This window comes from Etheostoma cragini, chromosome 18 (genome assembly GCF_013103735.1).
Source record: "Etheostoma cragini isolate CJK2018 chromosome 18, CSU_Ecrag_1.0, whole genome shotgun sequence".
Lineage (NCBI taxonomy): Eukaryota > Metazoa > Chordata > Actinopteri > Perciformes > Percidae > Etheostoma > Etheostoma cragini.
In genome coordinates this window covers 18,273,240-18,299,151 of record NC_048424.1, presented here as the reverse complement: position 1 = coordinate 18,299,151, position 25,912 = coordinate 18,273,240, and the positions used below count along the sequence as shown (strand labels likewise).

The 25,912-nt window shown below is 40.6% G+C and overlaps 1 long non-coding RNA gene across 1 annotated transcript; it reads right to left on the bottom strand.

The window, feature by feature from the left end:
- Window positions 1-1,834: 1,834 nt before the first annotated feature.
- LOC117961794 lies at window positions 1,835-24,331 on the bottom strand. The gene is made up of 3 exons (XR_004660494.1): window positions 24,318-24,331; window positions 20,956-20,959; window positions 1,835-1,956 (listed from the first exon to the last, which is right to left on the bottom strand). It is a non-coding gene; the product is annotated as an uncharacterized LOC117961794 (long non-coding RNA).
- Between the last annotated feature and the right edge of the window lie 1,581 nt (window positions 24,332-25,912).

Here is a 25,912-nt window from a genome sequence, read left to right as displayed (position 1 = left end):
TTTTGCCTCAGTCCTGCTCCCTCCTCAGCAGGACTTCAGTTCTAACTGAACACAGTCTTAAGGGAGAAAAGGGGAGCACAGCCGGCCGGCTCGAGATTTAGCAAAGAGGAGCAGTCAGAAATGATAAAGTACACTTACATGTGCATTTGACATTAAGAATAGTAGCTTTTTCCCCCCTCACTGCAGCCGCAGCTTCAGCCATCCTCGCCCTCAGCAAACCGCAGGCCTGGGCTATATATACAGGCAGGAGAAAATTTGCAAAAAGGCCTGGTCATCAGTCATTTGTGATGTGATGGGCCTGAATAATGCAAAAGCATTAATGTTTTAATGTTTTACCACAATCGCAGATTAAATGAGTAAAAGCCACTCAATAAATACACTCACAAAAAAAAACAGATTAATTGTATTTCTTTTTTTAATCCCATTTTTGTACATTTATCACCAACTATTAATTGTTATTTATAGTGTTATGCAGACCTATCCAAAATTGGACACAGCTAATTTTATTTCCCCGGCTACTAAACTTAACGATAAAGTGGGCCTGGAATTTATGGTGGTTTCCACTGGCTAACCAGACCGGTCCAACAGCAGTATCAATCAGGGGGGAAACTGCTGCAAGCCTAGTGCTTTGTGGAATTAAGACTCAGACTGCTTCTCACTGCACCGCTTCCTTGCAGAGTTGCAATCACATCCCAGCCATTCGGTTAGCTATGCCTCTGCCATGCTTTTCAGACGGACTCTCTGCACCAGTTGCAATTTATCAAATTTTTATTTATTTTTTACCATTTTCTTAAATCTATGTCAGTGCTGGAGGAAGCATGTCATACTTATTTTTTTCAATATAAATTCAATTTTCTCTGAATACTTCTTCTCCATCCACAGGTTTCTGATGCGTTAATGTGCCTGCATGGTGGTTGTATTTAATGGCTCTGCTTAGGTGGGCTGAGAGTAGTGAGTTAAAAGCATACGTAGCATTGCGGGCTTCACCAAGCTGTTAAAGTGATGGCTTTTAGTCATTCAAACAAGGGTGACATAACTGCTCTTTACAGCTTTATTCAGACATGACAGAATTTTTACATAAAGGGGCGCATGCTCCAGAGTAATTTGGCTCCAGGTGCGCAGGATGGAGCGGTAGCATTGCTAGATAACAGCTGTGATTTTAAAGTGCAATGACACCGATGAAAGAGTGTAACCTGTTTTCTCTGACGCTAAGTAACAGGCAATTCACTAAACGTATTTTGTCATTGAAGCCCCCTTTTTAAAAGGACCATCATAAGAGTGAGAAATACTTAACCTTTAGTGAAACTAAACTTTAACTAACTTTAGTGAACTCCAAATACTTTTTCAATTTCATAATTTTTTAGGCAGATCATTTGGTTGCCTGTGTTTATAATGCAGCTATGTCATAGTTGTTATGTGTCTATGGTCATCTTGCATCTCTTCATAAAAATTTTGCATCTCTTTGTAGTTGTTTCACATCTCTTTGTAGTAATTTTGCATCTCTTTGTAATTAGTTATGTATCTCTTTTTTTCTTAGGTTTTATCTATGTAGTTGTTATGCATGTTTTTTTTTTTTGCTTTGTTTTTTTCTTTTTTCTTCTTATTTGTTTTGCACAAAGGCTGTTAATATTAATGGTCAGAGCATCCGGTTCAGCGAAGTTCTGCAAATGCGGAAGTGCCTTAAATCTGCATTCTGTCTTAATTCCAGCAGGGGGCGAAAAGGAAGTTGTTTTTTGTAGAAGTCTATGAGAAAGTGATCCCTTTCTCACTTGATTTATTACGTCAGTAAACATCGTCAAAAGTAGTTTATGGTCTCAATCGCTAGTTTCAAGAGTTTTGCAACACACAATGATGTTCATTTATTTTGAATAATGGTCTTGTTGATTTTAAAATCAACGATAAAGCAGTGGGTGTTTTAGGGCGTGGCTATGAAGTGATTGCCAGTTTGCGGCCTGTCTTGTGTATGTAACATAACTGCAGGACAAAGTTATATTCTAAACCCTAGCAAAGCTAAGTCTTACCTCACATTATGTAGGCTAGGTGTCGCAGCAGTTGCATCCAGATTGCCAGTGAAAGTGTGTAACGTAGAGTGTAAGCAGCGTTCCCAACCAAGATGGCTGCGCCTGTAACGGAAAATTTGACCACCTATATCAGATCTCCAAAAACCAATGGGTGATGTCACACATGCTCTGTCAACCCAATCGCACAGAAATCTTAACTAATTCCCTTAACTCAAAATCGGTGGCAGTTTCACGGAATGGCAAAAAAAATCTTTGATAGGCCCACGGAGGAATTCTGTGAAATGAACATGACCCCTTAAGTTAAGGAAACGTCATGACAGGTGGGAAGAACTGTACGGATGGGTTTAGGAAAAGTAGAAAGTGAGTTTAGGAAATATTATACACGGGACACAATCCCCAGTCTCCCAGATGAAAGTCCTGTGTTTGACCCATCGACCACACCCACCAACCTCCTTACACAGACTTTCGGGCTTTCATACTACTTGTTACCATCGTCGCTCCTAATGCTACGTCATCCTCTCATTGATTTCACATGGCATTGTTTTCCGTAGTGGCCTCACAGAATTTTCACATATTCTGTGCCTCCACCACGTAATGCATTGTTGACAGTTTGTGGTCATTTTAAGAAAATCTGTGAGACTAGTTTGGCTTTGTTCTTTAATATTAACAGTCTATGGCTTTGCATATATTTTTTTGTAGTTTTTATTATGGCTGTACCCAAATCAGAAACACAATTTTTCAATTTCCGCAATCTCAGCAACCCAGCCAACCCGTCTTGAAACACAGACCCTATATCATCTACCATGCTTTTTAGTTTCACATAGATGTAGATAGACCGCCTGTGGGAAACACTGTTCTGCATGTCTCCCTGCTAGAATATAACATAATGTAATGCACACTTTAACAAAAAAGAAAAATGACGCCTCAACTCAGAATTGTTGACAAAGATTTAAGTCAATCAATTTCAGGCGGCAGACGTAGTTTTTAATGCACCTTTTTGTAGTTGTTTGCTTCTCTTTGTTGAAGAAATGTTACTAAGTCCGACTTCCAGTCATAAGCTTGTCGTTGTATCTTTAATTTTTTTCAGACATGAGACCAACATGAAAATTGCCATCACATTTCGGTACAGAGGTGAGTGTTCATTTCATTATCTTTATTACACAGCTTTGTGAAGCTGGTGAAACCACGTGCATGCTCAGCATACGGTACAACATGCTTTCATATTAAAACAGACCATTCATATATTTTAAAACAAAAATGGTTTCACGAATGATAAAAGGACTATAAAAAGAGACAAAATCATACTGTAGATGCTGTTTTATTAGGATAGTTCATGGTTTTGTTTGAATGCTTGCTCTGTAAATGGTATATGACCACCGCTTTGGTGACTAAAATAACCTTTCAGCTTTTGAAAAGCAGGAATGCCGACTGCTTTTTTCTCCACTCAAAAAATATGTTGCCCTGACTTTTACCCTGAAATTACTAAGGCAGCGACCTGTGGGCTGGGGAAGGAATTGTTATAGACTTGCAAAGTGAGATAGCTTTTGTTCTGCTTGAGTGTGTCTAGCCTGGGCACAGAAGTGTGGCCAGACAAATAACCAGATGCAGATTTGGTACCTAATGAGGTGTGATGTTGCGCTGCGTCAAGACTGCGGATATGAATAGGGTCTGAGGTAAAATAAAATAAACAGACCGTGCTCAAGTGCAGTAAAAACATGATCTTCTATTATATTAGAGCAGTCCAAAGTACAGAAGTGTTCTTGGTGAATGGCCTGATTATTACTTCAGTATGATCAGCCCAAAGATGTCATATTAGCGTTTGATAAAAGGGTTTTTCTCCACAGGGGTTAGAGCGGATTTCATCCCTTAGTCAGGCTCTTTATGGCAAGAAAACATATTTGTAGTACAGCAGAAAGGATGTTGAAAGATAGCTAATTGTTTACATCTCTTGCTATATTAGCTCCTTTGGGAGCTATTCAACTATTGAACAAAGAAAGTTCTAACTGCATTACAAAAACACTGTCTTTGGTGTCTTTTCATCAGCTTAGTTAAAAAACACACGTCCTATTCTTTTAATAGATGGGAAAAACTTGAGCTCATGTTTGACATACACAAAATAGGTTATAGCAGCTATTACCAGGTTATGGCAGGCATGTCAAACTTTGGATTCCTTCAAAATTCCTTTTTTGGGGCATTTTTGTGAGGAATCGATTAACCAGCCCGTTTATCTGCTTCAATTTAAGTTGCAATTGTTAGCATGCCGGGCTAACTGGCTAACAGTGTTGTATGTAATGGTGGAAGAAGTACATTTACTTACTGTAAGTAAAACTAGCAATAGCAGTGTAACTAAACTCTGTTACATGCATGCATTCAAATTCGTACTTATTCTTGGTAAAAGAAAAATATACTTAAGTTAGTTAATTTTTGCCATGCCAACTATTTGGCCCACCCATATGGGATGACACCACTATTTAAGAGACATCTTCCAGTCTCGCATATATAAATATTTTGGAGAATTAAATAAATAACAGAAAAACAAATATCCACAGATCATCTCAGTAAAGAGCTTTTTTTCTCTTCTCCCAGGCTTTTCTCAAGATAACTGGCTAATTTATACAGTAGATTAAATGTATCATATTTAAGTACTGAAAGGATAATTACATCCCTAAATTATAATCAGTAATGCATTATTGTGAGTTTTAATCATGCGGCTGGTTTATATACTGCCAGGTGGCTTAATCCATAATAATACATCAGAATTAGTTAATTAGTATTTTGCATTATTTATCTGAATCTGCAAAGTAACTATTCTGTTGGCAAGGAAACAAAGTAAAAAGTACAATATGGGCTTCCAAAATGTGGTGGGGTAAAAGTATGAAGTAGCAAAAAATGAAAATACTCATGTACCTCAACATTTTACTAACAGAGATGTTTTGCTTATTTAAATCCGGCTCTGTGTCATGGCAGTATCAGCAGTTTATCTGAACACACTGCCTACACAAAGATTTCACAGAGGTCACAGAGTGACACTTGAAGTACACCACCTGCATAAATGTACTACCATTATACATTCCACTACTGCTTTGTGTTAGTGAGTGAGTTGGAAAGAGTCAAACGTCAGCTGGAGGCAGTGTTTTTATCCAATTTATGGAGCTAACGCTAGCTTAAACAGCTGGCTAGCTAAAGCTAATAAACATGCTTGTAACAGTTTTCATTTCCAGTTTCTGGCTTTATGTAGAAGCCTGCTTTTGTCTAACTTTTAGAAATCAAAACAAAAATGGTTTCTATCTAAGAATTTTGAGTTGTAAATTTGCCATATAGAGTCCAGTTATTATTTTAATCAGCTAACTTAGCCAATGGGCAGTTAGCTTGAAAGGGTAGGAGGCAACTGTGTGCATTTTTCACTAACCGAGAAAAAGTATGAAGACTGTTCACTCTTCAACTCTTCACCTTTTTAATGTCCCGTTCTTTGTCTTTGCAGCTTATATGATAATGCTGTCAAGGAGGAGAGAATGAGAACAGAGAGGGTAAGTCAAGAGTCAGAGTGACTTTCTGAAACAGACCAAAGAGAGAGGCATCCTTGAGGTTGACATCGATGTGGGAACTAATCTGCCAGTGGCTGTGATTCAGACCCAAGGTGAGCCCTGTGACATTTTGAGCGGATTTGGAATTTCACTAGCCTTAGTCTTTTGTGCCGTGTCAACTGCTCTGACATTGCATTACGCTGTTTCATTATCATGCAGTCACATCTAATAAGGGCGCCGTCCTCCAACCTGGCAAGGAGCATAAAAGGGCCTCTTTAATGCACAGTAATGCACAGTGGCCTGAGAGGAGGGCTAAAAAGACAAATCAAGCCTGTAACTGTTTGAGTGCAACTGGGCTTTTGGCCCAGAACAAATTGCATTACTGTCACATTATGTCCCTGGTATGCATGAATTAAGAACTGACTGGTAGCTCTTATCCCTCCCTGACTTACTCACTTCCAAAACCTTCCTCTAATTTCTTATTTTTTGTTTTGCATTGGGAAGGAGAGACCGGCCTTTTCACAGAATCTCTCTTCCTCTTTCCATCCCATTTGCATGGGGGACAATCTAACACTTTAACTTCTCAGCTGTTGGAATGTGAGAATTGCGCTGGGAGAGGAGTGTGGTTAGGCGATGGCTTTTCTGTGCTGATTCAGAAATTGCAAGTTGATGTGAGGTTTCTACAGTCACAGTGACTCGAGCCAACACAGCAGCAGAAAGAGCATGTATGCATTTTTATGTAGGTCGAATGTCAGGCTTTTTTGCGGGCTCTAAGAATAGAGCATGTGGCTCAAAAAAAGGCCACTGTTCCCCCTTGCTGGAACAGAAAAAGGCCAATGACATGTGGAAGCTTGATCCCACAGGCAAGTCTAAGAACTCATGTCTTGTCAGACTTTCCCAAGCCTTGAAGTGAAGCGATGTGTCACGCTTAGACTGACATCTAATCTGTCCAAACAGATTAGTGATAAAATAAGTCCATATAGTCACCCTGGAAAGGGACCCTCTGAGTGGACGAAAGCAGAACAGCCCTCAGGGACTGAGCTGTCTCTCCCCGTCTCATTGTTACAGCCTGTGTGTGCCCTCATGTATGCAGACCTGGCTGCTGATGAAGTGGACTCTTCTAGGTGGACAAACAACCCCTCTGTATACCTCAGAGTTCACAAAAGTCACATCCTGCTGAAGAATGTGTTTACGAGATATGAGAGTAGCTGAGCTGAGCGATGGGACTTTGGCAAAAAAGGGAAAGACAGAACAATGTCACAAGACAAAATATTAATTTCACTCATCTATATCTGTCTAATTGTTTGTTTCCAAGTGATAGGGCCAAGAAATGACACAATGTAACAGGAAACAGGGTGGAGATGGGTTCAGTTCAGCACACATTTCACTTTTATATTTAACAAAAGGAAACAGGACCTGCTGACTGTATGATGATAATGTGAATAAGGGGATATGCAGGCTGCCAGGACTCAAGATCAGTCTTGGTCTCGAGTCCAGTCCCAAGACCACTTTTGAAGGTCTTGGTCTTGTCTCAGATTTGACCGCATGTTTACTCTGTCTCAGATAAAGAGAACTTGGGATTTTATTTCAACCGCCTTTTGATCATTATTTTTAAAAGCATTTCTCGTGATACACTAATGGAAATAAAAGAGGTAAATAAAGAATAATCTCAAAAAGTTTTCAGTAAGTGTTTTTAATGGGAATGTGGATCTTTCAGATCAGTTTAGGGAGTGCTAATGGTTAGCATTTTCCACATTTTTCTTGTGTCATGCAGTTTGGGACTTGCACTGGTCTGGCCTTGGTCTTGACTCAGTCTCGTCCTGCACTGGTCTTAGTCTTGACTTGGTCTCGACCCCTCAAAGTCTTGGTTTTGTCTCGGTCTCGATACACTCTGGTCATGGTGATGACTTGGTTTAGATGGTCTTGACTACAACACTGCAGGCTGCCCTAAAAAGTGGACCTGGAAGTGAAATCCCAGTAATTTTCTCCATATTATACATTGCCCTCTGGTCATCAATAAACAGTATAAATTATTAAATTATTATTTAGGATTTTGAGTATTAGACATTATACCTAAACCATCCAAGTTAGACTTACTATAAGCCACGAGATTATGAAATGAAGGTTCATGCTCCTGTAGAAGCCACATTTCAAAAAAAAAATTATTTGCAATGTCATGGAGAAGTACTGCACTACCCACAATCTATGAGGCATAACATCTGATGATTGGCTGAGCTCATTGTTAACATGGAATGTTTGCTGCACCCACAAACCCGCAAACTGCTATATCGAGCAACCACTGAAGTCTAAGATAATTTCTTTACACATTCTTGTACCTTTCCCTTTTATCGATGTTTTCAAAAATGTATTTTTGGGCCGAATAAAATGTTTTAGGGTTACGATTTGTCTTGTACCGGCTTGGCTTGGTTCAGGGCTTAAGACTCTTAATATGAACATTTTCTGAAACGTCAATGGAGATATTAAATTGGGAAAAATCACATCTGGAACCAGAGGCGTTCAACAAGATCGGTCACTGTTGAGCTCTATGGCACCTAAATATACTGCACTCCAGTATGCACTGTACTCGTTTCACATCATGTCATCTCTCGCCTCGCTGTCTCTTGCACATCTGCCATGAGAAGCACAGAAAGCTGGCTATTCTTAGCTGACTCCCCCACAGGTGAATTATGTATGAGATAAAAAGCTCATACTGATATTTAGCTGATCAAGTATCAAACTAAAATGCCACTTAAAGTGTGATATGGCTCGCTGGGAGGGAGAGCTGTCTCCCACATCTATTACAAAGCTGCAACAGCACAGACCAGCAGGGAGGGAGGGGAGTGGGATATTGTTGAGGTGGCTGAACAGACAAGATATGAGGCAGACAGTCAGGGTGACAGACAAACAGCCATGGTCATTGGGGGGCAAGCAGCAGGGAGAAACACTGTCTGCCTGTAGATAGTAAGCCACTGTGTTGCTGGGTTATTGCAGCACGTCCAATGGCGTATCCCACAGAGACCTCAATGCTCTGTCACTTGAAGGCATGAACAGCCTTTCCCTGTGGCACGTTACCCAGCCAGGTGTGTCTTAATAATTTTTGGAATTTATGACTTTGACTTTTTCCTGATCTCTAAACGCGTCCCCTTGAGGACTGGGCTCATAGCCTTGTAGAAAACAAGTCATACAGTTAAAAGGTAAATGTGTGTTCATGCTTGTGTGAGTTACTACACCTACATGTACATCTCCTTTACGAGGTTACACCCTCAGCCACATCAGTGTATGTCTATGAAGGAGACAAGATGGATCGCTACAGGCTCTATGGGTTGCTCAGTCTTTTATCATCACCTTGAAACATAATAGGATGAACAAGGAGGGACTCAACGGTTTGTCATTTGCAGCTGTTTTCTCTCCTGATGTCAATCAATGTCTATTTACAGTAGAGGTTAGGAGGTCTATGCTTCCATATATATCTGCTATTTACAGTGGTTTTGACAGCATAACACAATGAAAATTAACACACACACACACGCGCCAACCAACAGAACACAAGCCAGTGGAAGAAAAGATCCTCATAAAGTTTATTTATTTATTAATTCAGGACAATGCACATTGATGAACATAAAAATGCCAGATTTTGGCCCAAGGGCTAATTTCCATCTGCAGTCCATTAGGCAGGTTGAAGTTACAATAAAACAAATGACAAAAGATATACAATAGTAACAATTAGTGTATAAAACAAGGAGAAAGAAAAAGAAAGAAACACAGGAAAATGTGTTAGGTGTTAAAGGTAAATGTTTAATAGAAATAGGTTTTTCTAAAAGTTACCTCATAGTCCCTGCTTATAACAGCTCTGGTGATCCAAGGCTGTCTGTAAACCTATTCTAAGTTCCCCATGAAGTCACAAAAAAAACGCCAAGAAGTTAAACAGGAAAAGTGACGTGTTCACCAACTTCACACTGTAAATGCAGCACAGTTAAGTCTGTTGAAATTATAGAAAACGCAACAAAAAAAAGACCAAACGACAAATTACAAAAATGTTGGGAAGTTGATGAAGTGCAGGGAAAAAAAGACAGAGCTTTAAATAAGTCTGTTTTAACTCATTCATTCCGATTATATGACTCTGATATTCCAACCCCAAATCAGTTTTAGTGTTTGCTAAAGCCTTAACTTAATTTTGTAACTTTTTGGCTTGTGCTGTTGTTGTTTGCGCCGTCTATGTAACAACCCTAGACACGACTCCGGTGGACTCATGCGCACGACTCATGAAACAATAGAAAGTTTTAAAAAACATTTACATGGCAAAGTTCAAACAAAGAAAAGCGCTCACTTGGCGGATCAAACAATTTCTCAAAAGACTATACACAAATCTGGATCTGGTAAGAACATTTGACGACACTATCAATGGACGGAACGAGACAAACTGGCACAAGACAAAGGGAGACAAGGGCTATTTATAGATGAGGTAGGGGAAAACAGGTGAAACCAATCAGAGGCGGGGTCGACAATCCCAGACAATCACACAAAGGGAGGAAGTCAGGGTCTGAAATGAGAGGGAAAGTGAATACAAAATAAACAGGAAGCGCACAATAAGACTAGACATGAGTGACTTAACCTAATAAACAATCTAAGGCCTAATTAAAACATACACATACAGTTTTTTTTTTTTTTTTAAATTGCCTTTTATCTGAGTTTTGGCCTTTTGTCTGCATGCATGCTACATGTCTGAAAAATTGAGTCTTGGGTGAACACTTCAGAACCCCGGTTTTAAGAGTTGACCGAGAAAACAGAATTTTGAGCTTGTGAATGTCATTTGTGAGGCGTCACAAATGAGGCAACATTTTGTTCAATGATGGCCGTGTCAAAAACAGTGCTAGTTTTAACCTTGCTGACAGGCTCTTTTACACACTTAAATTAACAGTCACTCATCTATTACTTTGAGGAACACAGAAAATGTGCCCTGGAGCCATCACTGCACCATTGCAGCTACAGTAGCCTTCTGGTATTAGCTTGTTTTCCGGCTTCTGATTGGCCAACGTGGCTTAAGGACTAGGGTTATATAATATTAGACCTGTTCGTTTGGCATGCCCTGTCTTGTGACAGTGCTTCAATTGTGCTTTTGCATTTTCATTTGGATGGAGATGTTTGTCAGTGTGGAAACTGAATTTTTAGAACAAGAAGGAGGGAAAACACCCTTTTTTTAAAATACCCATGCACATGTGGACTAGGCCTATGTTTTGTTATCAAATGTATGAAATGGTTTCCTTTAATTGTTTTGCCCCTTTGCATGTGTTTTTTTTAATTGCACTATGTTGAGCTCTCAGGGCCCCCGTAATTTTGTTTGAAATTCTGCATTTATGCAACCAGATTCAAGTCAATTCTTAGTTCTGTCTAACTGATCTCGACAACACTACCTGGATGTTACGCTTGCACTTTAAATAAAATGTGCCCAAATATAACCAGCAGTGATATCCTGTGTCAGTAGCCTTGGGAAGTGTGGAATAGAAAACGGATAAAATGTATGTTTCAAGAGTTAGGCAGGCTCCAAAGACTCCAAAACATAAAAGACATTATTGATGGTGTGCGCTGAGAGCTGTTGTCCAAAACAAGCCGTCTTCAGTGTTCTTATATCTTGGATACCTTTCAGTGTTTCAGGCAGCTTTGCACTAATACCACTGCATGTGTGTGAATTTTAATTAACTCTCGAGGGATTACCTTTCCGGTGATTGCCACCTTTGAAGGCTCCTTGATGCCAAACACAACACGACCTGTGCGGGTGTGGCCGTACTGTTCACAGGGGACTGTCTCACTGAGAGGAAAGTGTTTAAGCGCTTAACAGGGGGGCTAAAGAAAATTATCTTAACCATGAATACTAAATTACTCAAGGTGTACATTGGTAGATCTCAAATATGTGCTTGGCCTTGGTCCATGACGCAAGGAAACATGGCTCCTCCATAATAAACAGAAAAAAAATGAAAAGCTGTAATGGTATTGACTCTGGATTTGTGAGGTGTCTTTAGCATCGTCAAAATTTGTTTTGAATCTGCATGTCTTTAACAAAAAATCCTTTTTCTCTGGAATGAAGTGGATTTGGTCTCGCGGATGCTCCGCAGGGGCCGCTAGATCACTGTCAGATGTGACATTGTGGAAGCTGCTGTTTGTTTTCACAGCTTCTTTTCATAGTCGATGAGTATGCTATGACATGACAGATACCAGGGAGAACATTTATCAAGTGTGCCCTTTAGAGAGGTCCCTTGGAAATATGTGTTCATAAGACACACCAAGACAAACACAACTCCACGTGCTTGCCCGTACTGCGCTTGTTTCCAGCGCGCTACAGGTGTTTTTATTCCTCCTGAAATAAATCACACTTTTATACTGTAAATACGCTTCACTCGCCCAGGTAGTACCCAAGTGCATTGGGACCACTTATTCATTCAGCTTCTAAGTTACTACCACAGGACATAATGAAATCTAACCTCTCAAAACTAATAATATAACTAAGCAGGCAGGAGTAGAAATCATAGGATCGAAACGAATTTGTGAGTGGGAAAAAAATAAATTCCAGCCACCGAGCTATGTAAATGTATCCACAGCCAAAATCACTTTGGCCCTTGCCATCTCGGTTATTTACGAGCTCTCATTAGCAAATGACTTTCACACAGGCCAGCATGCTGTATCCTCTCGGCTTTCACTTCATACTGTAAAAAAAGAAAATCCACAGAATTAATGTTCTGGAAAATATAGTCGTAATAAAAAGTGTTGCGAGCTCTCCTGCGTCCGCCAACTAGGGTCCACTCCCCCCCCCCCCCATATTCACTCAAATAAGCACAATTAACCTGCAGGAGAAAACACGGTGTTTCAATTCATTACCGCCCACAGCACGACAATGGGCATCTGTTCAGCGAGGCTGCCTTCAGGATCTGCACACTGACATGGGGGATTCTTACAGTGTTACCGTGGCTTTGGCTCCACTTGAAACCGATACCTGGTGCTGGCTTGCAAACAATGGCAATAAAAAGTGAGCAAAAGCACACCGAGATCATTATTTCAGCTTGAAAATGGTCCTATAAGTTTGTTTAGATATCATCCCAAAGCTCCAAACTTTCTGCGGTGCCAGGCAGTGTATCAGCGTTATCATAGGTGATAAGATCTGGCGCGCCAGGGCAAGTGATTGAGCGACTGCTGAGTGTATGGCATATTGCCGCCCGGCAGGAGCATACATTAAAGCTGTCCCGGTAGAGTCAGCAGCAGTAGCAGGCATGCTGAACACTCTCCCTCTGCCTCGCATGACATCCTCCAGGCTGTTCTCACAAACCATTCGTACACAGAGCTACAAAACTAAGGCACTGTAATTTGTATGTATTCCACGTATTTATTGCTGTATGCACCGCATTGACTGCTGATGTGTAAGAGCACGAATCCCCGTGTGGGGAGGTGTTCGCAATGGATGGTTGGTTCATAAAACACTGAGCTTCGAAGCTGGGGAGCGGAGTTGGTGACTTTCACACAGAAAATAGGTTTGTGTCCTGGGAGCACTACTTAAGGGGACCAGTGTTTTGATCTAAACCGCGGTCTTTTTTCAAATCTTAACTCTGCGTTTTGGTGCCTAAACTTAACAGTCGTCGCCGCTGGACGGTAACCTTTTATCGGCAACACTCGCTGAAAAGATCTTCGCAGTGGCCAGTACCCAGCTCCCAGTACCAAGCTCCCAGTACCCAGCTCCCAGTAAGCTTTTCTCGGCTAAATTTAACTGTAAAAACTTAACTGTCGTGTGACTGGTCGTCACGTGACAAGCTGATGGTCTATTTTGTGTGAATTTGTGAGCATATCTTGTTATACAACATCATACCAACCTGTTCACGTGAATGCGTTGCTTAGGTGATAACATCTGGCGTGCCAGGTCCAGTGATGGAGCAACTGCTGAGTGTGTGGCATAATGTGGTCTGGCAGGAGGGTACATTAAAGCCGCCCCAGTAGAGTCGGCAGCAGTAGCAGGCATGCTGAACACTCTCCCTCTGCCTCGCGTGACATCCTCAGGACGCTCCAGTCAAGCATGCATCATTTCTGAAGCAGGCTCCACACCGCAGCGACAGCAGAGCTCAGTGGGAAAACATGCTGTCATACATACATACAGAGGCATCATGCTGTCTCAGGGAGACAATAACAGGGCTCATATGGGGAGGACAGAGTGTTATTGAGTTCTGACATGGGCATGCTTGCATCATGAAGAGGCAGGGAGTGTGGTTGCACTGTTGGGGTGCTGTGGAAATAACGTACAGGCGAAGCAGAATGCCCTCTTGAATCGACTGGGATGTGAGGACATATATTCTAAATAGATTCTAGATTCTTGTTAGTTTCCAAATAGTTCTAAATTACTGCCTTTACCTTATTGTCACAGTGAAGTTTTTTCACTTTATTATCTTTGAATTGAAAAATGCCATGTTTGAGTTTTTTGCTATTTTCTGCATACAGTTGCAGCAGAACTATTAAGATCCTTTAATTAGTAAAAGCAGTAACACCTCAATGTGAAAACAACCCACAGCATGTAATGCATTAAAAATGTATAGGTGTCATGTGAAGTCGTCTTGTCAACAAACAGAAGCTATGTTAAGGTGTATTTCAACCAAACCAGTGTAATGACGGTTGGAACTGTGTAAAGACAAACCAAGACAGATTTTGATTTACCACTTTAAATTAAATTAATTTTATAGGGGGGAAATTACAGTTTATTATTATTCTTTGTTATTTAAATGGAGTCAGGTTGGTTTGGTGATAGCGATTACAGGAATGTGTCCTGATACGCAAAACCTCCCATGTCAGATACTTACAGTAATAATCTGAGCCTAGTGTTTTTAGTGGACGTAAATTGAAGGTGTGCAATTTATAGTATCAATTCATAACAAGAGTTATCTCAAGAGAGATAGAGTAGGTCTAGAACACACATAATTTAAATACTACAATTCTAGTAATTCCCTCCAGAGCAAACATTTACTGCAACAGTGGATTTTGTGTGGCAATTTTCCCATTACTGGTACATTGAGGCTTATTTCACTGTTGCTTAATACTGGACCAATTTCAAAAAAATTATCAACTTAGACACCAAAAAACATGGGGAAAAATGGTCCTGGTTAAAAAATTTCCCATAGTTACCCTTTAAGTGCAGTATTTGAGTAAATGTAATTAGTTACATTCAATCACTGCTATTTACACTATCTTACACTAAAAGAAATAGGTGTGAATTTTTCTACATTTGTATCATTTTCATGAATCCTGCGACTGTTCTACCGTGTTGTGGCACTCAGCCCAAAGCATATTAGTTCCAATAAATACAGAGCTTCTCTTTTTAATGCCAGATAATTTCCTGAAACACCTGGGCACTGCAGTTATCTAACATGCATGCGCCGTAGAGTTCAATGTTTTTCTCTTTTTCAGGCTCACGTTCCATTTCCAAAGTCTTTCCATGCCTGCTTCTTTGTGGTTAGATACCGAGCTGCCTTCCCTTTACAGCCTGTCCAGTCCAACAGCACATAAACTAAATAAAGGAAATTGAAAAATAGATTTCACAGAATCATATTGTACAGTAAAACTGCTGCTTTTATTCAGAGGTATTTTGACAGCCTGTCAGTGTTCAGAACATAAATCCTGCAAAACAAGAACAAAGGACAAAAGGCACACATGTCTTATCTAATAAACTCAATGGGAAACAACGAACGGTGACGTAAAACAGCTAAGGAATGCAGGAAATGAGCAAAAACTTGGAATTTGTCTTTGTTCTCGATGATCATCATCCAAACAACTTATCACAACAGAGAAAATGCGCTGCAAAACAACCCACCACATTGACACACATGACTTGAGGTCCCGGTTGTTACACGGATAATGGTTGGATTATATCTATTGTGTTTCCAGATCTGTGCAGGTTAGCAGGTTTTCATGTACTGTACATTGCTTTGGCCCGCAGCACACTGACTGCACGTGTCCCCACAGAGATGAAGAAAGGATTTTTCCTGTTGCCTGTTGATGTCATATCCCTGCAGAGGATAAACCGCGAGTGTTTCCTGTTGATATTAGGATGTCAGCTCCCATCTGTTTGTGCAATCACACTGGAAGACAGACGTACAAAAAGAAGAAGAAGAATAAGAAGAAGAAGAATCAACCTCCTCCACCGGGACACTTCCTGACTGGGCAACGGCTCAACTCTCACTGACTGCACTTTCATCCGACCATTAAAGTCTGTCCCCTCATACAAAGGCACACACACACACACACACACACACAATGTCAGCTTCCTATCCACCTTCACAGCTATCACATTTCCGCAGCTCCCAGTACACTGTACAAGATATTCCGTGCTGTATAATTCCAAATAAATCATGCAGGAATATGAGGTCATATGAAGTAGACAGTGGGGAAGTTCCAGTATGAGTACATTCTCTCAAGTCCAAGACCATGTTCAGTCGGCACCAAGTCAAGTCCAAGTTTAGACCATATCAAGACTTGTTCAAGACCACAAAGGCATTACTGTCATCCAATGCTAATTTATTCAGTAAGGAGTTATGGATGGATCCATAAACAAGATTTGTCTTTCTCCTCACATCAAAAACAGCTTTTGATAATGTACTCAAGAGAGACTAATGCACACTTTTATAGCAGATTAGTTTATTGTAATGTTCTCTTATCCGGTCTACCTAAGAATGCATTAAATCAGCTGCAATTAATACAATTCTTTTACCCTAATTTTAATTTTTAACTATCCATATTATACATATATATATATATATATACACACATATATAGCTTATATATTAATAAAGCTAAACTGGTTGATCGATCAGGCAAGTCAGTGCATTGAATTTAGGCAACAAATCCATCCAGAAACAATTTGACCATTGTTAAATAGGCATAGAGTCATGGGGGGTGGAGAGAAAAGGCACATGACTAACATAAATGTAATTTCTTTTCTCAAAGCTTAAAAGCGTTGAGGAAATAGTGAACAAGCGGCGTGTTGTTTTCCATCGTATACAACAACAGTGGTTGAAAAGCATACAAGTGTGCGCTAAATCAAGTGCTCTTGATGATCATCCCTACGCTTTCTGATGAATATGACAGGAAGCCTTTATGAAAGCCCATAAAACCACTATGGGGACTATTTCCTGCTGCAGCAGTTAGAAACGTCTTCTGGTGTCTTTGAATTGGTAGCAAGGCTCTGAGGAAATGGAGCTGTTTGCACAGATGGGAGCCCAGACAGCCCCACCACAGACTGAAACGACAGTGAAATGGTGTGTGTGTGTCTGTGAGTGAGTAAGTGAGTCTCTGTGTGTGTGTGTGTGTGTGTGTGTGTTCTTGTTTAACTGCATTCAGGGGTTCTGAAATACGGGAATACAGTGTACTTGTGGGGTCCAAAATGCTTGACTCCCCAATTTTAAAGGGCTGATTAAGGCTTAAGACTTGGTTTTAGGATTAGGGTTAGAATTAGGTCATGGTTAAGGTAAGGGTTAAGGTTAGGGATTTAGTTGTGATGGATATTGTTAGGGTAAGGGCCTAGGGAATGCATTATATCAATGGCAGGTCCCCACAAAGATAGTGGGACACACTGTGTGTGTGTGTGTGTGTGTGTGTGTGTGTGTGAAAGCCTCTCTTTGCGCTTGCATTTGTCACAGTCTGTATTTAGGTATGGAAGGTCATCCATGTGCCTGATTTGTGCCTGCGTCTGTGTGGGAGAGCACAGCTTGACTCCGACTGTTGACACTGGCTCGGTGACAGTCTGAACACTCAGCTGTGTTGACGAGTGGGAGTCCCACACCGCCTGCCCCTTTGTGGAGAATGAATATTAATAATTCAAAGTGATCTCAATCTCGCTGCATCTGAGGCTGTTGCCCATTACCCCGGGATGAGCTGATATTGCTTTTGCATGAAAAGGCCACTGACAGGCAAAAGGCAGGGAAGGGAATCTGTGACGCGAAGCGAACAGGCACCCCTGAGGTTTCAGCTACCGGCTCAACTGCATGGCTGAATGGAACGTACAGTATTGATTTTAGAGGACAAACACACACACACAAATCAGCTCTCCTTATTAGTGGAAGCTGTCTCTACAGAAAGCTAAATGTGTACACCGACGACTGACTTCTTATTTGTCAAACTATGAGCAACCCTGTAAACAATACAATTCCGTTTTTTAATGGTTGCTGTGTTGCTTTAAAAAATACCCATTAACCGTTTTTTCGGGACTATAAGTTGCTCCTGAGTATGAGTCGCATCAGTCAAAAAATACGTCATGGAGAGGAAAAAACTTATATATATATATATATATACGTACATATGTATATATATAAATTAATCGCATTGGACTATAAGTCGCATTTATTTAGAAATTAATTTCACAACTTCCAAAACCATGAACAGACATTTAATCTGGAAAGGCAAGTTATTCAACTACACATAGCACACAGAACAACAGGCTGAACAGGTGACATTGGTGAATCTTTTTATTTGGTGGTTATTTTATAAATTACTTTCTTCAAATTCTGTAAAATTGATTAAAACACACATATCCAACAAAAGTATTGAACTGATCATCTGTTTTAATTGTAAAGAGCGATGCAAGGAACCATCCCCGTTGTTGTTTTGACAATTTGGATGAAAGAAGAGCTTTTTGAAAATGGGTCAAATTTAACCCGAGGACAATAGCAGGGTGAAGTGCAGTTAGTTGATGCTATTGATGTACAGTGTGAACATAAGTAGGAGCAGTGAATAAGTGGCTGAAACATGTCAGACTACAATCATGTTAGGAATTGCACATGCAACTAATAAATTATTGTAAGTAGTGTAATTGTTAAACAGAGTAATTCCTGCGGTGAAGTTGCTAATGGGTATTGTGGTACTTTAAGCCAATATGGTTACAATGACAATGCTAACATGCTGATATTTCGCTGTCAAAACAACCGTGATGCAACATTTGCTAAAGAACAGCTATGCTAGTTTAATCATATTTGGTCATAAACCAAATTGGAAGTAAAATAACACATGAAAACTGTGGTAGTGTGAGCTGTAGAAAACAAATTATATAGAAAAATATAAAAGAAAAAAATGTAAAAGAAAAATATGTATTAATTTAGTTATTCAATCCTGTAGGAGTCAGGGATCATGAATGTCTCTACAAATATTGTACCTTGTTTGTATGTCATATTCATTCATGAAATTCAAAGCAGTTTGTTTAAGTTAGTGTGACCATGTTGTTCTCTTTTAAGCTTTTGCAAATGCTAATGAGTTAGTAGCGAGCGAGAGAAGAATGTTTAAATGGAAGATTTCTGCTCCGAATATTTTTTTTAAATCCGTAGGAAGGTTCTATTTCGTATAAGCTTTGGACTCTACGTCGTCAATGCAATAGCTCTCAGAGGGCTGTGCCTAAGTTCATAGCATCTGGAGCTACGCAATTACAAAAACATTTTGATAATTCCCAACATTAATGCATTTCCCAAATCTCTACAACTGAGATGGTATCATGAGCAATGGGCCTACTGGTCGAAAACCTTAGTGCCTGCGTGGCATGAGCATGTCAGCCGCGTGGCGTGTCCATTTTTATTTCGGCTTCCATGTTAACGCATAAGAGCTTGCACACTGCATGTGTGACATGTGACAACATGTGCATGCTTAAAATGAAACCAACGCCTATTTTTCACGAGATGCGCAAGTGTGTTGGAAGCACTTCCAGACAAAACAGAATAATTAAAGATACAATTAATAACTGACATTTTGATGTTTGAAAGTTTCTAGGTTTTGACATAAATGTAAATAAAAAAATATTAATAAATGATTATTGATTTTTAAATATTGCACCTGCCAACACAGAACAAAATATTCTGCAGCCTATTTTCATCAACACTGTCGACGTTGTCTTTGCTGTTATCAGTACATAGCATAAGAACACGCCATTGTTTTCAATTCATCAATGGGAAACATACGTTTCTGGTGTGCAAAGACAAAGAAAACGCCACGCAACTGACACGCAACAGAAACGCCCGCTCATTCCACGCTGATGCCACGCAGGCATTGTGCAGGAGGACTTAAATCAACATCCAGCTTGACAAATGTTGCAATATCTCTTTAAATCCACAGTTTTAGTTACACAAGGGTGTGTCATAAGTGAAGCACATTTCTGTACATGCTTTAAATCAGAAGTTCCATCCTGCATTCATAATTTAACAAGGGTTAAGTTTACAGGTCAACCGCACAAAGACCTTACATCTGTTTCTCAGGGATCTTCTAAAGGGAAATATGTGAACTATTTAACCCCTTTAGAAAGGTGAAAATAGTTCCTGGCGCTTAGGTACATTCAGCAATGAGGTGGATTTTTAACAAGGTCCACGTTCTGCTGGTACTCGCTGAGCAACTGTTTCTTACTTCTTAAGAGGCTGACTGTCACAAACTTGACCTTAACTTAAAGGAAGTGTACCCAAGAGTTTGGTTTTGTTGTGACAAAGATGGGATATTCTGACAAAGCGTTCCTGCTAGGGTTTAGTCTCGGGAGAAGGGATTTCTGGGAAATCTGATAAATACTATTTCCCAACTCCAGGGAAAGCTTCTGATGGGAAACGGGAAACAAAATGAAATAAAAACCTAAGGAGTGCGCGTCTGTTTTTGTCATGCGTTAAGGTTGATGCGAGCAACGGAGCTGTAATGTAGCTATGGTAGTAAAGGCTTAATAAATTCCTTACATAGCACTAGTCTACAGTCTACTACTAGTCTGCCTGAAATAAACACTCGACCACCTGCCAAATGCGTGTGAATTTTGCAATTGGCGGGTAAAAATGTCAATCTACTTGCCACATTGGTCAAATACGGTGGATTCAGGATGACCTAAATCGAGGACAGCTACATTATTATAGGTGCAATGATAACTTAAAGTACAATAAGTACTTTATCAAACTTTATGAATGTGTGTCCCAGCCCAGGATAGGAAAGTATGCATTAATGCTTGATTATCAAGGTGGGCCCCCCGTACTACATCACGTGATGACAGCGCAATGTCCACGTATAGGCTACCATGAATCATTGAGACACAGCAATCCCTGTTTTCACCTTTTATGAGGGAAAAAAAACTGGCTGGTAAAAAGTGACGGGGCAGTTGGATTTAAAAATCCACCTACCACTGTGGCAAGTTAACTTCAGGCCCTGGTCAATCCAATCATCAATTAAAGGTGTTGCTGGTTTTAGCCACCCCTAGGATCTTTTCAAAAAGCCCGACACAGACGATGAGAATTGATCTTAGATTAAGAGCTCTGCGGCTTGAACTCATATAATTACCATGGAGCCATGTGATACTCTCCCTGTCCCCAGAAATAAAGTTCACTCTAGCATGTGTGGGTAGCCGAAAAACTTAACATGCAGTCTGAATCTCGCTATGTTATCACCACTCTTCCATTTCCCCGGTTTGCACAAATCCATATTAAGCTGCGATATGTCTTTGGGGTTTGGCACCTCCGCACCTTCAGCGTGGAGGAGATGAGAGTCGGCCTGTTTAATATTAATGCAGGGACAGATGCCCGGCTGGCCGCTGGCATTTATCTTAACCTGCTCCAGCAGGTGTGAGCGCAGCAGGTCCCATTGGCATCCAGGAGGAGCACTCAACCTCTGGATCATTTAGAGGCGTTAAAGGATTATATCTGCGCTGAACCGAGACTGGACCAATACACCCAAGGGGATGGAGGGGGAAGGACCGAGCGAGAGGAGAGGGAGAAATGATTGTGTTCGCTCAGCAAGTAGGGGAAAGAGAGAGGAAGGTGGGAGATGGATGGGGTGTGGTGTGCGCCTGGGCAAACACTTGCCGCTGTTTGCTTCTCCCCATTTTTCTCCCAAGGGCAAACAAGAGAATCGAGCAAGCTGCAGCTGTCTGAGCGTGTGTGTGGGAGCGGGTAGAGTTGACCTATGTGGCCTCTATATAAGTAGCAGGGAATCACCACCAGCAAACCTCCCTCCTGAGGCCCTTGGCCACTGTCTCCCATCATTACTCCCTGGAGATCCTTAGGCGGCGCCGCAGGCCCCTGCCACCAGCTCCGTATTAACCGTAATGAGGACACCGCGGCGAGGAAAAGAGGAAGAGCCTGTGTATGTGTCACTGTCGAGGCAGGCGACACTCGCTAGCTTGGCAATCACAACAGCGCTCCACCCCTCTCCCCACCTTCCTTTACTCCTTACCCATCCGCTTACCCCCCTTATTTCCTCGCCTCGTGCCTCTATTTTTCCTCCTACAGCTGCATGGCGCTGCGCAAGCAGAGGAATCCCGTCCATCATGTTGTTGTAGCATCTGTCCGGAGCAGATCATCAGGACAAGCTGTTGAGAATAAGGGAGGGTGAGATGAGACAACCTGGCTGCTGTAACGTCCAAGTGTGGCTATTTTTTAATCTGCGTTCCATACCACTGTGAAAAAAATCTGTGATTTAGCCAATATCTTTTGCTTTCTGGGTACATGGCACACGTGCACTTTCAAACAGAATAAGCCGGGGTGTTAGGTGTATATTTTTATGTTTTTTAGAGCTGGAAAAATTAGTCGACTAATCCGTTTGTCAATCGATAGAAAACCATTGCCAACTATTTTGATAATCAAGTAATCGTTAAAGTAATTCTTTCAAGCAAAATTTCCAAGAAAATGCAGTTTCATCCTCTCAAATACAGAGATGTCCTGCTCTTTTCTGTTTCATATGATATGAAACTGAATTTCTTTGGGGTTTGGATCGTCAAAACGAGACATTTAAAGACAACACCTTGGATTTTGAGAAACTAGGAGGGATATTTTTCACTATACTTTGACATTTTATGGACCAAATAAGTGATCGAGAAAACAGTCGGTAGATTAATTTATAACGAAATGAAATTATTAGTTAGCTGCAGCCCTAATCTTTTTCGTGATATATTTGTAGGTTTGAGATGGAGAAAGTACCCTTGGCTGTATGTTTATATTTGATTGGGAGAAAGGGGAGATAGAGAGCTTCTAGGGAGCCAAGGAAAATAATAAGAGCACAGCTGTAGAGAGAGAACGAGAGGGGGAGGTTATGACTGATCTTATCTTTTTCTGATAACTTAAGTTTGTGAAAAATGGAAGAGGAAATAGTTCCTTGCTCCTTTGGACCAAATAAAAGAAATATGTACCCAAAAACATTAGAAGTATGTACGGGCATTGACTTTTCCATCACATCTGTTGATCCATTGGCAGCTAGCTTGTGACTTAAAGGTTGCTGGATCAAACTTGATGTAAATATCTTGAAAAGGCGGTATGCACAGGCGAGCATGACGTATTTCCGGTTAAATCTCAGGATGGATGTAAACTTCCGGTTGTCGTAGAATTCTGAGCTGCCGTATGCTACCATTAAATGATTGTTGTCAAAACATCAAAAACTGGGTATTGTCGTCGTTGATGTGTTTATGCTTATGTTAATGTATTTACTTGTGTCTATACTTTGTCCTGACTAATAAGATGACGTAAACGTACGAAAGCATCCTTTCAAAGACGGGATGACAGCTCTTCCTGCAACCACTGCCGTGTCTGCAAGATGCAATTCTACTATTAGTTAATTTACTTTTCCCTTACATAGACGGTCGGTGATTAACATCCGACGAGACAATTTTCTTACATCAAACACACGAGTCTGCAGCCGACACTTTCAAAGTGAAGATGTGATAGAGCCTCTGACTCCAGCTGGGCGCAGACGTCTGAAGACGGGAGCTGTTCCGGTCTTCCAGCCCCACGGCCCCGAGTTTGGGAAAGGACCGAGCTTCCCAACACAAAGCATTGATGATCCGTCTGTGGAATTGGACTATCCTCCTGACCATGGCTACTGCAACATTACAGAACCTGCTGCGCTGGATATGTCCCATACCTCAATGAAGAACTTCACGTACAGATAGCAAGGCTCCAAAAGAAAATTAAGGAGATAACTATCAGCAGCAAGTTCTGCTTGGAGCGTTTTGTTCCGGATCTGATGTAAGGTTTTTCACTAGGTAAATTAAATTGTCCACTGTGAGCAGTATTAGTATCTGTTTAAAATGTTGCATGTGTAATCATGTCCATCCCAAATCCCATCCCAAAACTATTTAGATCTAGGCTAGCTGTAGCGCATTGTATTTTAAAACACTGAGAAGAGCAGTAAGCAAAAGGACTGATGAGTGTGTGGTCCAGTTTCTGACCTTAGTGCCTAAATGTTCCAGGATGTTGTATTACTCTCAATGAGGATGCTTGCAATGTAATGTCTTGTATGGACACTTTACATATAGACATAACATGTAACACGTACTGTATGTCCGACAGGTTTGCATGTCATGCCCACCTGATGTCCTTTTGGAAGCAGATAGAGCCACAAGATCATTTGGGTGACAATGTAACAATGTGACAAGAGCACAAAGTAGCAAAGACTGATGAGGTCCCTCACACTGGCAATGCTACGGTGAATATATTTTACAGTTCTTACAAAGCAAGATGTATTGCATCATCTATCACATCATTACATCTAAATAAGTTGAGCGAGTCACAATCTATTTGTGTAATGAGGTAATAATGGAATTCTTACTCTTTTCAGGTTCTTCAACCCATTGACGATTTTTTTCTCTTCATGAATCGCTTGTCATTGGGTCTGATGCAGAAGGATCTGGCCCACAGATTTAAAATCCACCAGTCAACTGTAAGCCGCATCATAAATACCTGGGCTTACTTCCTGTAAATGGTACCAGGGGCTCTGGGTATTTGGATGGATGAGGAGACAAATCTCAATCTCAAATCACCATGCCAGAGGTTTTTCAGGGTTACTCTGACACACAAATTATTTTGGACTATACCGGAATACGTTGCCAAGTTTTCTTCACATCCAGAGTGAGGTGTTCTCGACCTATAAATTAAACTGTACATTTAAAGGCTTAATTGGGATGGCCCCTCACGGCGCAGTAACGTTTGTGTCATCTCTCCGGGAAGGCACCATCAGCGATGAAAGAAATTCTCAAGCAGTCTGGCACTGTGGCATCTAAGGCCATAATGGTTGACAACGGTTTCCTTGTAAATGACAAGGTGCCCTGCAAGGTCCACATACCTACCTTTCTGTGTAAGAGAGCACAACTGTCTCAGCCAGAGGTCAGGATTATGCAATCTATTGCCAGATTGGGAGTCCACATTGAGCGGTTAATTTACAGGATTAAGGAACACAAGATATTCAGTACAGTAATCCTTCTTTCATTGACAGGCAGCATCTAGCAACTTTACACAGCCACCTGCCTTTTGGTCCATTATCAAAATGGGCCCTTGGTTAAAGCCTGGGCACCCAATGGGTGATTTTGGCAACACAACCCTAAAAGGAACACTCATGGGTACAAATAGGCTGTGATGAAATATGTTATGACTTTATGTCTTTACAGGATACTATATAATACATGGAATTGCAATATAGGAACTGAAAACATAACTACATACGTTAGAAAACGTATTATTAGACATTCTTTATATAGACTTTTACAGACATTGATCTGATTCATGCACAAGTGAGGCCGCTGGGTATAAACCATTGAGGTTTCGAAACGCAACTCAAGATCCACTAACTTGTTTTAGGAGCTATTAACATAACAAACCAAAGAGCTTTTTTGAACAAAGACAGGTTATTATCGCACACTTAGATTTGTCCACATTTTATCACACAACTTTGAAATTTGTTATGAAATGTATGTACATTTTATGTCATTATTTGACATGTCACAATTTGTATGTGTGACAATTGATATTACACTGAATGTTGTAAAGAGTTGACAAAATACCTTTCAAAGACTCTACAATAATTCATTTGGATTCATGTGTTTTTTCAGTACCTTTGCACAGAGAGGTATTTTGAAATGTATGTATTAAAGAAAAACAAATCACATCTCTGTTTCAGGGAGCTTAATACACTGCTGTCTCGACAAATGCGCCGCACAAAAATATCATTGTGGGCACAGATGACAAAAATACTCATTCCATGCCTGTGATGAGTAACTTTACCTGGTCCTGCCAACAATAACAATGGCTTTCCTTCAATTTGTGTAGACCATGGTCAAATGTTGTGTACTTGCAATCTACGTAGCTGGCTACATTTGGGCTTTTCATTTCAACTAGACCAAACGATGGCTGCTCAGGTGTGTCCGGATGTATAACTAGCTCACACTTTGAGAGATAAAGATTTTTTAGAACTGCATAGTCCTACAATGCACATGCTTCCATTTACAGCCCCCTTTTTATTAGTGGTGTTTTTCTTGTCACTCTGATAATTCTTTCCGCCAGGTTTCTGCTGTGCTTGTATCTCTAACATGGCTTACCTCACGGAAATGTGAAGCCGTCACTCTCTCCTTCCTCAGTGAAT